Here is a 16,504-nt window from a genome sequence, read left to right as displayed (position 1 = left end):
ATTTCAGTAATTCTTCCTCAACCTCACTGTCACATTCAGGCAACCAATAGCTATGGCTCATCTCTAAATCTACATGAACTTTTCTGGTTACCACATCTAGATTCATAGCTTTATTATTTTTTAAGATTTATATGTTTTATTATTTGAAAGGCAGAGTTACAGAGAAAGAGGAGGAGAGGGAGAGAGAGAGCGAGCAAGCTTACTTCCATTGGTTCACTCCTCAAACAAACCCAACAGCTGGGGGTGTGCCAGGCTAAAGCCACGAGCTTGGAACTCCATCCAGGTCTCCCATGTGGGTGGCAGGGTTGGTCCAAGCACTTGGGCCATCTTCTGCTTTCCCAGGTACATTAGCAGGAAGCTGGATCGGAAATGGAGCAGCTGGGACTGGAACTGTTACTCACATGAGATGCCGATATCACAGATGGCGGCCCAAGCCTCTGCACCACAATGATTGTCCCTAGCATCCCGACTTTAAATGGACGTATTGACACTATCAAGTGGTTGTCTCTTATACCACCACTTTTCTACTCAACAGCCTCATGCCTGACAGCCCCAATTATAACTTAAATCTAACAGCATCACACTGTGTTCTAAACTGAGCTTCTGAATATCCTGGCACACATCTTCTTGATCTCCATAGTTAACCACATTCCTCTTACTAATTTATGGTAACCCAACAGTAAATCTTTCAGCCCAATCTCTTAAAATATTCAGAATATAAGCACTTCTCATTGGCTTCTTGGTAGGTGCTGGCTGCTGTAACAATACCGTAAACTGGATAGCTTGTAATAACAGAAATTTCCTACAGCTCTAGAGACTGGAAATCTGAGACCAAGGTGACGGTAGACTGGTGTAGGGGCCAGATGGCCATCAGTGGTGCAGTGGGTGAGGGATCTCTCTAAAATCTCTTTCATAAGGGCACTCATACCTCTCATGGAGGTTCTGCCTTAGAGACCCAATCATTTCCCAATGGTCCTCCCTCACACTGGCTATTAGTTTTCACTACAAGAATTTGGAGATGCACAAACATTCAAACTATGGTAATAATTCACTGCCACCACTCTCATTAAAACCACTGTTTTTCTTGCTTATATAATGAAGCTCCTTGCTGGTATCTCTGCTTCTAAACTCGACTTTCTACATTTCTGCAGTCCATTTTTCACAAAAGTCAGATAGATCATCAATACGTGGTCCAAAACCCTTTAATGACTTCCTGTGTTACCTTATAAAAGGGCAATATGATTATAAACAGTATATTTGACTAGCCCTCCCTTTGCTCTAACTACCCTGGCCTCCTCAGTAAACCTAAAAAAATTCCAAACCTACTCTTACTTAGCCCTCTGGTGCTTTTCTCCCCAAATATTTTCATGACATACTTCCTCCTCACTTCCTTTAGGTCTTAACTCAAAAGGAGGCTTCTTACTAAGACTATTTCCTACCTCAGTTTCAACCTTATACATGTCTACATTATATTTCTCTGCTTTATTCTTTCTCCATAGAATCTTAAAACTTATATTTTGTATTTTAATACTTTGCCAGCCTTTTTTTTTTAAATTAAATATCCAATCCATCTGGAATTTACTTAAAATAATTTAATTAGAAATTAAATCCCACTTTCCCATGAAAAATACATTTTTATCATATAAATTCCTACTAAAATTTAGGATGAGTGCAGAAATTGTTTGTATACAATTTCAATCATTTACCACATGTTTACATCACTCAGTTTTAATCACTGATTCTTATAATATGTTATATCATCTTGTAGGAACTAGTACTTTTTCATTAACTCTTTTCTTCAGTGTTCTCACAGGCAAACTGTATTTTAAATTTAGAACCAAGTTAGTTTCAAAAAAGAAAAAAAAACCAAAACCTAAAATGTGTCTGCATTGGTATTTTCACTGCAATCATGTTCAATTCATACATTAATTAGAGGGAAATTGACATTTTCATGTTTATAGTCTTTCCACCTAATTATATGCATGTGTTTCCATTTGCTTAAATTCTATTTCTTCAGCAATATTTTAGATGTCATTTTTTTGGATTTCCAGTTCAGCTAGGTTTATTCCTAGGTTTATTTGTTTGAAAACTTTATTCTATTTTTGCTACAATAATTAATTGGCCTGTGTAGGCTTCTGGTGTCTTCTAGAGCTTGTTCAGATCATATCATTTATTTCCTAGAAAATAATTTTTCATCTAAGTTCCCCAAATTACTTATAAAAGACTTGAACAAAGTAGTTTCTTGCTATTTTTTGTTCTATGCACCTACAGTTATTTCCTCCATTTCATTTCTTTTTTAAGCAGTTGTAATGTCTCCTACTTTTATTAGTTTAATAATTTGCCTTTTTTATTTGTTTTAAAAAGCTCATGGATTACTAGCCTATTTTCATAATGCTTTCTTAGTTTTACATTTATCTTACGAATTTTTTCATTTAACTTCTTGGATGGGTACTTAACTTATTTTCATACTGTTCTTCATCAGTAACTATTTAAAACTAGGAATTTTATTCTTAGCATTTTTAGTTAAGTCCCATTGGTTCTTATACATCTAGAAGCAATATCACAGTGCTTGCTTTCCATTTTGTTCCTAGAACAGCCAAAATAGCTTTCAAATTATCATGTGGCAGGATTTTTCTGTTTTCTAAGTTTGTTACAAATGTCAGATCTTATTGCACCGTGTGGGATCAGAGAATGCTTTCCCTACTCTTTACTGTCTATAACTTGAGGTTTGCTATATGATCTAGATTTAGTTTTAAAAAAGGAACATTTTTATTAATGTCTGTGTATGTGCTCTAGCTTGTAAATTTTGTTACTTAGGATTTAAATAGTTTTATTTATTTTGGGTCAGTATACCTGTCATATCAAGATGTGTTCTGATTTAAAGTCTTATACAGCCAGCGCCGTGGCTCAACAGGCCAATCCTCCGCCTTGCGGCGCTGGCACACCGGGATCTAGTCCAGGTCGGGGCGCCGGATTCTGTCCTGGTTGCCCCTCTTCCAGGCCAGCTCTCTGCTGTGGCCCGGGAGTGCAGTGGAGGATGGCCCAAGTGCTTGGACCCTGCACCCCATGGGAGACCAGGATAAGCACCTCGCTCCTGCCATCGGATCAGTGCGGTGCGCTGGCCACGGCAGCGATTGGAGGGTGAACCAACAGCAAAAGGAAGACCTTTCTCTCTGTCTCTCTCTCTCTCTCACTATCCACTCTGCCTGTCAAAAAGGAAAAATAAAATAAAGTCTTACACAATTATGTGCATTTGTCTTATAGATAACACTTTTTTTAATGCATAAAGATATTTATAACTACTATAACTTTACCATAGACTGAACTTTGATTATTAAGGAGGGAAGGAGAAAAATTGATTTAAAGCCTTCTCGCCTGAATTAAATCTTATTTTCAGGTTCCACAATTCCAAATTTTAAAAATTCTTATATACATCACAGACTTGTGCTTTACATGTGACCTGTGAAAATATTTCCCCTTTGATAGGAAGCTTATTTACATTTACCAATCACATATGTTTGCTTGTTTATCTCTCATTTTGTGATATATATTGGTTCAACCACATTTTTAGTACGGAGAATCTTTGAACATATGATTGCTTTCTTTTGTTTTCTGCGTTTTTCTCATAATGGGAACTGTAGTATTTTGTTCTACTAACACATAATTACTTAGTGAGATACTACAGAAAGAAAGAAAGGATTAAACATCCCTACTGAGTCTTGTCTACAAGCAAGGGACAACATTATTTTTGCTCTCACACTGCTCTCTTCCAACCCCACCCATTATAGTCTTAGAACGTTAGAACGTACTTTATATCTTAAAAGATACTTATACCTCTTTTGTTCAAATAAAGAGCCTACAAATATTTATCTGGGTATAGAAATAACCTCAAGAAGAAATTATCCTGGCATTTCTAACATTCACTGATTACTCCAACTTATTCATAACAAGTAGGTCTAAGAATCTGATCATGCCGTTATGCTGTCTAATCGAGGCATATCTGTTTTATAGCTATGAAATGATTCTCAGTAGTTTGCTAGGGGGATGATATATGCTTCATTTACTAAGAACATACAACTGTATTACCTTCTCTCTTCCACAATATGAAATCCCATCAAATCCCATATGTGAAAACTTTGACCTCCTTTCCCTCCGCAACAGTGAACTTTCCCTCTGTGCTTGGGAATCTGACGCCACACCTTATCCGCATCAGATCTATACGTGAGTTACCAAATCGACTGAAATTCAAAACAAATGTAAAGGTTTGATACTTTGAGAGCATAGGCTGTGGCAGGTCTCACTCTGTCACTCCAAAGACCAGAGCTCAGACTGCAACAGGCCTTGGAGCTTTGAAGCTTTGCCTGTTAAAACAAGCCTTGCCCTCTAGCTCTGAAGGACCTTACAAGCAGTCAGATCTTCGCTGTTTTGGTCCGCTCAATTTCTCCTGAGAAGGTGCACCTCAATCTTTAATTAGACTTTACTTTCCAGAGAGGCTTGTATCCGTCTTATTAAACAGACTTTAATAATTTAAGAATTCATTTAATACATCGTCAATGTATCATGTTTATTGAGTGCATTCTCTGTGAGACTTATTCCTGTATTCTTCCACTCTTTAAGTATTCTGAGACCTAACAGAAAAATTCCTAGTATGGATGGCAACAACGTGTGATACATGAAATCATACTTTGATGATCCTTATTTTAACCAGACAGAATACTCCTCAAGTATATACATTTCAAAATGCATCTTAATTTAAAATGTTTTTTTCTCTCTCATTTTACTAGAGTTAAGAAATTATCATTTTTATGTGTCTTTAGGCAAATTGCAATATTTATCAATTTTACTTTAGATAATGTCAGTGTTTAAATAAAACTCTACTATGGACATTGAAATTTGAATTTCATATAGATTTCACATGTCACAAAATATTATTCTTTTTATTTTTTTCATCTTTTTTGAACACAGAAACTCTCTTTAGCTCACAGGCTGTCCAAATCAGATAACAGGCTCGAACTGGCTTGCAGGTCTTAGTTTGCTGAGCGTCACCCTGAAATAATGCATGCACTTGGTTCTGCTATGCAGACACTAGTAGAAGGCACATTTTAAAGTCTATGTATATTTGTAATTGATTATTTCTATCAGCTGGCTTGTTTTGTTTTTAATTCCATAAAGCCTCACAAGATCTGGCTTTTAAACAACCACTTTAAAAAATTTTACTTTCCTATGCACTTTGGCTATCAGTGAAATAGCTAGAACAAATACACTAATAGTATTTCTCAAACCAGTTAAAATTAAAGATGCAACTTACGGCCCTTTAAGGTCAACATAATAATCATCAGTTTTTGCTCATTTAAATTTATAGCAAGTCATAACTTATACTCACATAAATTGATTTAGTTGTGTACTCTTCAATCTGTTTTAAATCACTCTTTCTAAACACAGCATAATGGTATGCTGTGATGGGTGGTATTTATTAGTGTATTTTAGCAAACCAAAATTAATCTCTGAAGTTAAAGATTAATAAAAACATCTTCTAGAGAAAAAAACAAACTGAAAAACAAAATTATTTTTCCCAATATGATTATGACATTTTCTTTTCTTTGAAAGGTAATAGTGGCATTATACAGAGATCAATATACAAGCAAAAGTTTGAAGTCTTTAAGTTTGAAACGGAAGTAGAAAATACATCTGATTTTTCAGGTCTAGTTCTGGTAACATTTACAAAGCAGCCAATGGGATCATAATAAATCATTAATGCTACCACTGTGATGCTTTATCAGAAAACAATAAAACTATGACATAAAGAAACTGTTTCATACTAATAACGACTAATCTGAAGCAAGAATTCAGTCTAGAGAAAAATCTTATCATATTTAAAATTGTGCCCACAGAATCACATTAACAAGACAAATTTAACAAATCAGAAACACATCTCAAATTCTTTTAAGAACAAGTGATCAAAAACACTTAAGAAAAACATATGAAAAAAATGTGACACTCTCCCTTCAAACCACTGTACTAAGTTAAAAAAGAGTTCTATAATTTACAAATGCAAAGGACTTAGAATAGTCAACTTTAATAAGAATAACAAATAATGAAGGACATATTTTCTGATGTCAAGGTTTGTTATAAAACTATGGTGATCAAAACAGTATGGTACTGGCCTAAAAGCAGACATACAGAGTCATGGTGCCACATAACAACGTTTCAGGCAATAATAAGCCACATATACAATGATGGTCCCTTAAGATAGCTATCACCTCGTAACATCATAGCTTTCTGAGTTTGTGTAAGTGCAGTCTGTGATGTTCAAATAAAGAAGAAATTGCTGGAGCTCACACTGTGGTGTAGTGGGTAAAGCCACCACTTGCAAATACCAGCATTCCATCTGGGTTCCAGTTCGAATCCTGGCTGCTCCATTTCTGATCCAGCTCCTGGTAACATGCTTGAGAAAGCAGTGGCAGAAGGCACAGCACTCGGGCCACTGCACCTATGTGGGAGAGTGGGTGGAAGCTCCTGCTTCCTGACTTTGGATCAGCCCAGCTCCAGCCCTTGTAGCCATTTAGGGAGTGAATCAGCAGATGGAAGATTCTCTCTCTCTCTCTCTCTCTCTCTCTCATTCTGCCTTTCAAATAAATAAATAAATATATATATTTTTTGACAGGCAGAGTGGACAGAGAGAGAGAGAGAGGTCTTCCTTTTGCCGTTGGTTCACTCCCCAGTGGCCGCTGCAGCCGGCACGCTGCGACCGCTGCACCGCGCTGATCCGAAGGCAGGAGTCAGGTTTTCCTCCTGGTCTCCCATGCGGGTGCAGGGCCCAAGCACTTGGGCCATCCTCCACTGCACTCCCGGGCCACAACAGAGAGTTGGACAGGAAGAGGAGCAACCGGGACAGGATCTGCCGCCCCGACCAAGACTAGAACCCGGGGTGCCAGCGCCACAGGTGGAGGATTAGCCTAGTGAGCCGGGGCACCGGCCAATAAATATATCTTAAACACACACACACACACAATGAAATCGCCTGTCAACAGATCATTCAATACAATGAGGGCATAGAGTTAGGAAGTGGACTCACTTCATTTTAAACAAAGATGCAAAGAGGAAAAGGTTATCTTCCAAAAGATTGATGCTTGGAACAAGTAGATTCTCATATGGGAAAGAAAAAAAATTGAACTTCAGCCTTTATTTTCCTCACGCTCTAAATAAAAATTAACTTGAAATGGATTATAAATCCATATGTAAAATACACAACTACTGTCTAGGTCTATGCCAACAGGGCTTGTCCCACAGCCGCTTATCACTGGAAACACTTCATAGTGTATTTCTGTGGTTTTGCTTTACTCACAGGACTTTGTTTTAGGTCTGTGTGAAGGAACTACAGACAATTAAAAATATACACATACAACTACTACAATTATGAGAGAAAGCACTGCAGAAAAATCCTGACAACTTTATGGAAGGCAAACATTCTACAGGGCAGGAAATTTTAAAAAATTGATAAACTGAAACTTATCAAAACTAAACACTTATTTTCTCTGAAAGAATGGTGTTAAGAAAATTTACAAAAGACTAGAAGAAAATACTAGTAATATATATATCTGACAAAAAATCTGTATCTAAAACATACATTCTCATGATTAAATAAGAGTAAGAGCTGATTTAATAACTGGCAAAAATAGACACTTCACAAAACGTACATAAATGGCAAGTAAATATATTAACCACTACCAGTGACAAGGGAAAAACAGAAAAACGATAAGGAAATATCAGTAACATATCTACTATAGTATAAACCATCTGATATTAAAAAGAATGACAATGGCAAGAATTATTGAGGATTTGAGGCAACCTAATTTTCTTACATGGCTGATGGGGATGCTAAAAGGCAATCACTTTGGAAAACATTTGGGCAGCTTCTTAACCATAAAACTCAGCAATTCCAATTCCAGGTATTTATATACAAGAAATAAATATAAACACAAATATCCAAAATGACTCGCATGTGAACATTGCTAGCTTTATATAAAAGTCAAAGAGTGTAAACAATTCAAATGTCCATCAACATGTGAGTAAATAAATGACCTGCAAAATATTCAAACAATGGACTAAGTAAATAAATATACTAGTTTTGCATTCTACAACAATGAACTCAAAGCTGAGTTAAATAAACTACACATAAAATAGTATTTACTGTATGGCTCCAATTATAGAAATTTCAAAATGGCTAACCTATTCTGTAGTGACAGAAAGAAGATAACTAGTTGCCTGGTACAGGTATTTGGAGAGGGGATGTGGAATTACTGCAAAGTGGCAGGAAATAAATATTCTTTGATTGTGGTTTATACAATTATCAAGATTCAAATTTTGTACTTTTTTAAAGATTTATTTATTTGAAAGGCAAGTTACAGAGAGGCAGAGGCAGAGCCTGTTTTACTCCCCAGTTGGCCACAACGGCCAGAGGTGGGCTGATCTGAAGCCAAGAGCCAGGAGCCAGGAGCCAGGCGCCTCCTCTCCGTCTCCCACATGGGTGAAGGGGCCCAAGGTCTTGGGCCATCTTCTATTACTTTCCTAGGCCACAGCAGAGAGCTGGATCAGAAGTAGAGCAACCAGGACTTGAACCGGTGCCCATATGGAATGCCTGCACTGCAGGAGGCGACCTTACCCGGCTATACCACTGCATTGGCCCCCAAATTTTATACTTTATAATATGTAACTGTTTGTCAAAAAAAGTGATATTAAGTGATTTTTAAAACTATTCAACTTGTGATTCTGTATTTCTGAAATATCATAATATAACCACAAGTAAATCTCTTGGGCACAAATCAAAGCAGTTTTATAACTCTAGATGCTATCAACATCACCTATTAACATGGGAGTAAAGAGGGGAAAAGGAGAAAAGAGAATGTGAACAACAGAAAGCACTGGGGGCAGGAAAGCGGCTTTGTTTCAAGTTCAGCAGGATATAGCTGAACGGTCCAGCCAGAGAACACTTTTATTACATCTCAGGGCATCTTTCAGCTCTTCTGATAAGTAACGTCTAAAGGACCCAAACAGGCAACTTTCTGCAGATGAAACCAGAATTTGTTATCATGTAAGTAAAATCCATAGCTGGCAATAAGCCAATGATAAAGTGGTTACTAAATGAGAGGCCTAGCGCTAGTAAGCAAGGAATGCTGAAGCACATAAAATAGTTACAAGTAGATCAGGAAACCTGACAGAAGACACTTTCTGTCAAAAACACCGATGCACAAAAACAGGAGAGAATAATCACGAATGTAGTAGAACTTCTTTAGAGCCTACAAAAATCTAAGAGTCAGCACACTTTGTCTGCAACAGGGCCAGAGAAACTTTGCACTTCTCTTCTCCAACTACCAAACTCTGCTGCCAAAATGCAAAAGCAGCCACAGAGATTAGCACAATTGTGTTCCAATAAAACTTTATTTCAATACACTGAAATCTGAATTTTATATAATTTTCATTAAATACGGCATATATTATTATAGCTATATATTACTGTTTTTCAAACAACTGAAAATGTAAAAACTACTAGCTTATGAGCCATTCAAAAATAAATGACGGGCCACGGTTATTGTTTCCTGTACTGGGCAAAAGTCACTACTTTTCTCACCTAAAATGTTTACTTTTCTGTAAGTAAAACCACTGCAAAAATCACAGTTCCCAACAATTTAAAAATAATTATCAAAAATACAAGTATTTTTCATATTTCATTAACACAACTGGGGAAATTTTTAAAGTTACTTCTAAGGGCTAACCACATTACAACAGCATTTTATTTTTTCTTGAAGATTTATTTATTTATTTAAAAGGCAGCATGACAGAGAGCGCTGGAGAGACATCTTCCATCAGCTAGTTCACTCCCCAGATGGCTTTGACAGCTGGTCTGGGCCAGCCTGAAGCCAGGAACTGCATCCTAGACTCCAACATGGGTGTCAGGGACCCAAATACCTGGGCAACCTTCCAGGGCCTTCTCAGGCACATCAGCAGGAAACTGGATTAGAAGTGCAGCAGCCAGAACGTAAACCAGTCCATATGGGATGCCAATGCTGCAAGCAGTAGCTTAACTCAGTGCACCATGTCAGCCCCAAAACAGCATTTTCTGGACACATCTGAAGACACAATAAATGCTCAAAAAGTCAATTTTGGAAACAAATTTTAACCCAAGTGTAATTTGTCAAGTATAAAACATATTCTTCATTAGCCTTGTATGAATATACTGAACACGGTGATATGCCACCAGTGAACACAGCTCTGTCATTCGTAGTTCCTATGTGCTCTATTACACCCCAATGATCACAGGATCTCTTAAGATATACCGTATTGATCTCATATACCATACTGATCTCATATTAAGTGGATAACATACTGCTTCACTTTGAGGTACTATTTATGATTTTATCATTTCTTCCCCTCAATCAAGGTAGTAGCTATCACTTCTTGGCTGCTGTCATTCAGTCTCTCTACCACAATCTCTTTCCCCTTTAGAAATTAAAGAGGTACAAACCAGAAACTAAGATTACAGAAGTTGTATATAAAATAAATCAACAGGCCTAAAGTAACAACACTAGAAACTAACCTAAGAACTTTAGTAATTAATTTAGTGCCATGTGTTTGATAATAGAAATATTTTAATTTTTCATACTATGTTTCAGTCAATTGGGACTGTCAGAGGTTAAATTCTGTACAAGTGTCAGCATATATGAAATACTAGATAAAGAAATTCATTCAGATAAAGGAGAAAAAGTGGAAATGGTACATGTGGACAATTGTTCTTAGAGTAATACCTTACTTAAGAAGCCTTAAACATCTCAAAATGCCTGATGAAGGGCAATATCAGTATACGCAACTTCCATTACCTAGGGCAAATTTCTGTTTATCAAATATTTGGACTACAAAACACTCATCACCAGACTAAGTTTTGCATATACTGACATCACAGTCATTTCTGAGCAGTAGCTGTGAAAGATCAAAATATGTCACCCTGAAATATGCTCCTCTGTCCTGAGGCTGATTCTGAGCTGAAGGCCACTGAGAAACAGCACACACAACAGGAGCTTTCAGCCTCTCCAGCCATCTTGAAAGCAGAACGCAAATGCCTCTTGTAAAGAGGTCTTCCCTCCCCACCACTTCCTGTACCACGAAGGTGGCAACAACTGTATCACCGGAGATGGCACCAAGAAGGAATCCACACAGCAAGCACTATGAAGGAGAGGACTAGCAATCTTTGGGGTTATTTTCTTCTTTTGAGACACCCCTTAGGGGCATGTGCAACTTTCAACATCAAATACATTTGAATGACTTTCTCATATTTTAAGTTTACTTCACAGGTATAGTCACTGAACCTAATTGGTACAAAGCAGTCCCACTAAATTCATACCAGTGATAGAATGGGTGGACACTTTATTTTATTCTAATTAAGTCTATATGATGAAATTTCAAAAAGTTCATGGAACTTACTTTGGTGCAAGAAGTTTTGAAATCTATCTACAGATTTTTCATAATACCCATTTTCCACATACATTTTCAAGACCTCTCATAAGAATACAGAAGTTAAACTTAAGAACATTTTTCAAATTTTGTAAGGTCCAAAACTTCCACCTCAATCCCCAGAATGTGTGTCCTATTTACTGTCAGCCCAGTGGCTTTTTTCTGTGTCAAGCAAAGGTGATTTTCCAACGGAGGAAATGTAAGTTTCTTTTTAAGAACCCAGCTTTGCAAGTCAGTATCAGGATTTCATACATTAAAGAGCACAAGCTCAAATTTTTGCTGTCAAATTCCTTTACTAAAAGTGACTAAAAAAGAACATTTTTTGAAAGAAACTATATATCTTAATTGTTCTGGTTTCTAAATTATGGTGATTAGCTATCAATGTTAAGAAGCAAGGGAAATACATTACACATGTGATTGACCCTTCTGACAGTGAGATAACTGGTTTACTAGATGGTTTCCCAACCCAAGTGTCCCAAGAGCAGAAGGAATAAGGTGGCACACATGCAATCTTTCACAGCACACTACACAACTTAAGACAAGGTATCAGTTTAGAAAACTCCATATAATTAATGGCTCTTAACCCTGTTTGATTCATAAAGTATGAAAAATAAATATGACACTATAAGGGAATATATATGTCATACCAAACCCAAAAGAACATAAATACCCAACCCAAAAGAACATACACAAACCCAAACATTATCCAAACTCAAAAGAACATAAACAAAAAGTAGGCTCTAATAACAACCATGGGTGTGGGGTGATAACGATGTATCAAAGTAGGTTCGTCAATTTTAACAAATCTACCACACCAGTGTACGATGTTTTTAATAGGGAGGCTATGCATGTGTGGGGATTGAGGGGTACAAGGAAAATCTCTGTACCTTTCTCTCAATTCTGTTGTGAACCTAAAACTGCTCTAAACATTAAAATCTAGTTAAAAATAATTTATTTTTCCCTAAAGAATGAACATGATAAATATTTCCAATTAGAAATACACGTCTTCCTTTTTGAAACTCTAAACGAGGGCAGGTGCTGTCCTGCAGCAGGTTAAGCTGCTGCCTGTGATGCGCGCGTCCCAGATCGGAGCAATGTCTCAGGCCCTAACTGCTCCAATTCCAGCCCAGCTCCCTGCTCACCTGCCTGCGAGAGCAGCAGGGCCCTTGCCACCTCTGTGACAGACCCAGAGGACCCAAAGCCATTTGGGGAGCAAGCCACTGAACGGAAGATCTCGTTCTCTGTCTCTCCCTCTTTCCTGTCATTCTGTTTTTCAAATAAAGTCTTAAAAAAGAAAAAGAAAAAAAAAGCAACGAAGAAACAACTCTTGACCCAATACAGTGATTCTCAGTAGTATCAGTATCCCTGGGGAATTCTTTAGACCTGAAAATTCTTGCGGAGCACAGACAAGAGAGTCAGAGCTCGGGGAGTGGACTCAGTAATCTGTGTTCTGTCAAGCCCTCCAGCTAACTCTGAAGCACTGTCCTTAGGGTATGTCTGAAAGGACAAGAATCTTGCCTAATGTTTTTTAGGAGAATGTGCCACATAAAATTCTAGAATAAATTCAAATGAGTTCTCATTTCACTTCATTTCATTTCAGTCTGAATGATTGAGCTTATTTCTGGTTACACTAGATAACTAAAAGAAATTCTTTTTTTTTTTTTTTCAAACCACACAAGACTTATTGAAATTGGTCCTTTTAGCCCCCTTTCAAATTAGGAATTGCAGCCTAAAGATTTACGGAGGTCTCCTATAGAAGTATTCTAAACAACTGAATCTGTGGGAATAATTATATTTATTTTTCTTCTATGTATTTTTTTTAATTTTTTTTTTTTTAATTTTTGACAGGCAGAGTGGAGAGTGAGTGAGAGAGACAGAGAGAAAGGTCTTCCTTTTGCCATTGGTTCACCCTCCAATGGCCGCCGCGGTAGGTGCACCGCGCTGATCCGATGGCAGGAGCCATGTGCTTCCTCTTGGTCTCCCATGCGGGTGCAGGGCCCAAGCACTTGGGCCATCCTCCACTGCCTTCCCGGGCCACAGCAGAGAGCTGGCCTGGGAGAGGGGCAACCGGGACAGGATCGGTGCCCCGACCGGGACTAGAACCCGGTGTGCCGGCGCCGCAAGGCGGAGGATTAGCCTAGTAAGCCGCGGCGCCGGCCCTTCTATGTATTTTACCAAAGAGAGTTAAAAATAAATTTTATCTTCCCCTTAAACTTACTAAGTACAATGACAGCCCAGTCTTTAACAACAGTTAGGACTTCCACCATGAACTTCTGTAAGAAATTAGACATGATTTTAGAGATAACAAATATTAGAAAGCGTGTTAGTGCTAACTTTTTTTTTTAAAGATTTTTATTTATTTGAAAGACAGAATTACAGGGAGGGGCAGAGACAGAGAGAGGTCTTCCATCCGCTGGTTCACTCCCCAGATGGCTGCAACAGCTGGAGCTGCGCTGATCCGAAGCCAGGAGCCAGGAGCTTCTCCTGGGTCTCCCATGCTGGTGCAGGGACCCAGGGACCTGGGCCATCTTGTACTGCTTTCCCAGGCCATAGCAGAGAGCTGGACTGGAAGAGGAGCAGCCGGGACTAGAACCGGCGCCCATATGGGATGCAAGCACTTCAGGCCAGGGCATTACCCTGTTGTGCCACAGCGCAAGCCCCAGTACTAACTCTTGCCTTAAAAAATCAAGTACAAAAAGTTTTATCTATAGAAATTCAGGGAAACAGTAACAACAACTTAAAAGAATTATTTCAATTGCCTCCAGGAAACTGAAAGTTATAGCCTCAAGGAAATTCTTCCTTTAGTCAGCTCCCAAAGTGTTTTTTTCTCCACAAATATTTGTCATTTATTTTCTGCCTTGTATTTTAATAAATTCTCTAATGGAGTAAACAGTCCAAAGAAACATACTTGTTGTCAGTGGTGCAAACACTTCTCTCTCAGAAGTTTCATTAGAGCTCTCTAGCTTGCCTGCTAATTGCACAACTCTTTGTTCCTGAACCTCAAAAAACTGATTCCACTACTTCTCGCCTACCTCTGAGCAGTCTCCTACCTCATTTTCTTCAATATTCATTACATTCTACAGCCCATAAATTAACTCATTGTCATCATGAAATATCTTCCTTTTACACACACAGGTGAACTACAATGATGTCTCCTTTCCCATTGCTGAGATGACAATTGCAAACTGTGTAGCTCTTAAAGGATTCTTTAACTCCCTGTCACCAAATCTACAAAGGGATCTGCCTCTGCACTCATTCTCTTTTTTTTTTTTTTTAAAAAAAGATTTATTTATTATTTACTTGAAAGTCAGAGTTACACAGAAAGAGAAGGAAAGGTGCAGAGAGAGAGAGAGAGAGAGAGAGAGAGAGAGGTCTTCCATCCGCTGGTGCACCCCCCAGGTGGCCGTTAAGGGCTGGAGCTGCACAGATCCGAAGCCAGGAGCCAGGAGCTTCTTCCAGGTCTCTCACAAGGGAGAAGGGGCCCAAGGACTTGGACCATCTTCTACTGCTTTCCCAGGCCATAGCAGAGAGCTGGATCGGAAGTGGAGTAGCCGGGACTCAAACCCACGCCTATATGAGATGTCGGCACTGCAGGCGGTGGCCTGCTTGCACCACAGCGCTGGTCCCCCATTCTCTTCCTTGATTCTCCTAATATCCAAAAGAAAGTATTCTAGTCAAGGCCAAAAAGTCTTATTTTGATTTGGACCTGATACTGTCCTGGGATGATGATCCAGCCAGGTAGATTATCTCCTATTCTCATTAGTGTGCTGCTAATTCTCTCTACTACTTGTATCTTCTCATTCTGCTTTATTAATTCCGTCTCATCTACCTGCCCTCTGTGCCACCTACAACTAATGTATCAATTCCCAGATTCACAGACCTCGTCTCAGTACGTGCCAAATCTCTAGGAGATCTCCAATGAAATTTGTTGCTTTTCAAACCTGTTCTTCCTGTAGAATTCCCACCTCTATTTTTTCTTCCCGGCTACCCAAGCCAAAAACTTAAGAGGTTATCTTCCTTTGTTTCCAAACAATATCCACTCAAAAATGAAGTTTTGGGCCAGGCAATCACCCTAGCAATTAAGACACCCACGTCCTATACTAGAGTACCTCGGTTCACTCCTCAGCTCCAGCTCCTGACTCCAGCTGCCTGCTAGTACTGACCCGGAAACAGCAGTGGCGACTCCAGTAGTTGGATTCCTGCCGCCCATGTGGGAGATGCCCACTGAGTTCCCAGCTCCTGGTTTTGGCCAGCTCACTCCTAGTCCCACCCAGTCCCAGTCTTTGCAGGTATTTGGGAAGTGAATCAGTGGATAAAGTTCTCCTTCCATTGATCCATCTCCCAGTCTCTCTGCCTCTCAATAAATTAAAATGAAGTTTTGTCTATCTTGGTCCCTAAGCATTTCTTGAATACTTCTTTAGTCTAGCTTCAGTCAGCTTACTTACCCATACAGGACATCATCCTGTGCTGCCAGAAGATGTCAATAATCACTCTAATGGATCGTCCTACTTCCACGCTTGCTTCTGCATAATCCACGTGTAGCCTGCAGACACTTTCACGGCCTTCTCACACTCTATGCTACAGAGCAGCTTAGAGGCCTGTGTCCCCACCACTCAGTACATCACTCTTATTTTATATTCTCAGTACTTACAGTGTCTGGCATTAATAGGTACATTTAGAAAGAAAACCTAGACAAGGACAGCTGAATATAATACTGATCCATAAAACTGATTTTTTTCAGTAAAAGAAAAAAGCTACAGTTTAGTTTTAAAAGACATAAGAATGTACGACAACTGACTACTGACGAAGCTTATTCCACCATGAACACTGCTGACTAAAAATATATTCTTCATCTGAGTATTAACCTTAAAATGTGGCTTCTAGTCAGTCCTTTTTCTATCTCTTGGACATCAAACACTGATTTGTGACAAATCTTGACTAACTCACTAAAATCTCAAATGCTGATCTAACTAATATTTGCTTTGCAATGATAAGTACA

At 38.5% G+C, this 16,504-nt stretch overlaps 1 protein-coding gene and 1 non-coding gene across 4 annotated transcripts in view; one reads left to right on the top strand and one right to left on the bottom strand.

Annotated features, from left to right (window-relative positions):
* The window catches only part of COP1 (COP1 E3 ubiquitin ligase), a 221,811-nt gene that overhangs the window by 91,157 nt on the left and 114,150 nt on the right, over positions 1-16,504 (bottom strand). The window lies entirely within an intron of this gene.
* Positions 7,257-7,387, top strand: LOC133761338 (small nucleolar RNA SNORA18). The gene has a single exon (XR_009866139.1). It is a non-coding gene; the product is annotated as a small nucleolar RNA SNORA18 (small nucleolar RNA).

The sequence above is a fragment of the Lepus europaeus genome, chromosome 5 (assembly GCF_033115175.1).
Source record: "Lepus europaeus isolate LE1 chromosome 5, mLepTim1.pri, whole genome shotgun sequence".
Taxonomy (NCBI): domain Eukaryota; kingdom Metazoa; phylum Chordata; class Mammalia; order Lagomorpha; family Leporidae; genus Lepus; species Lepus europaeus.
This window is presented reverse-complemented; position numbering and strand designations above follow the sequence as displayed.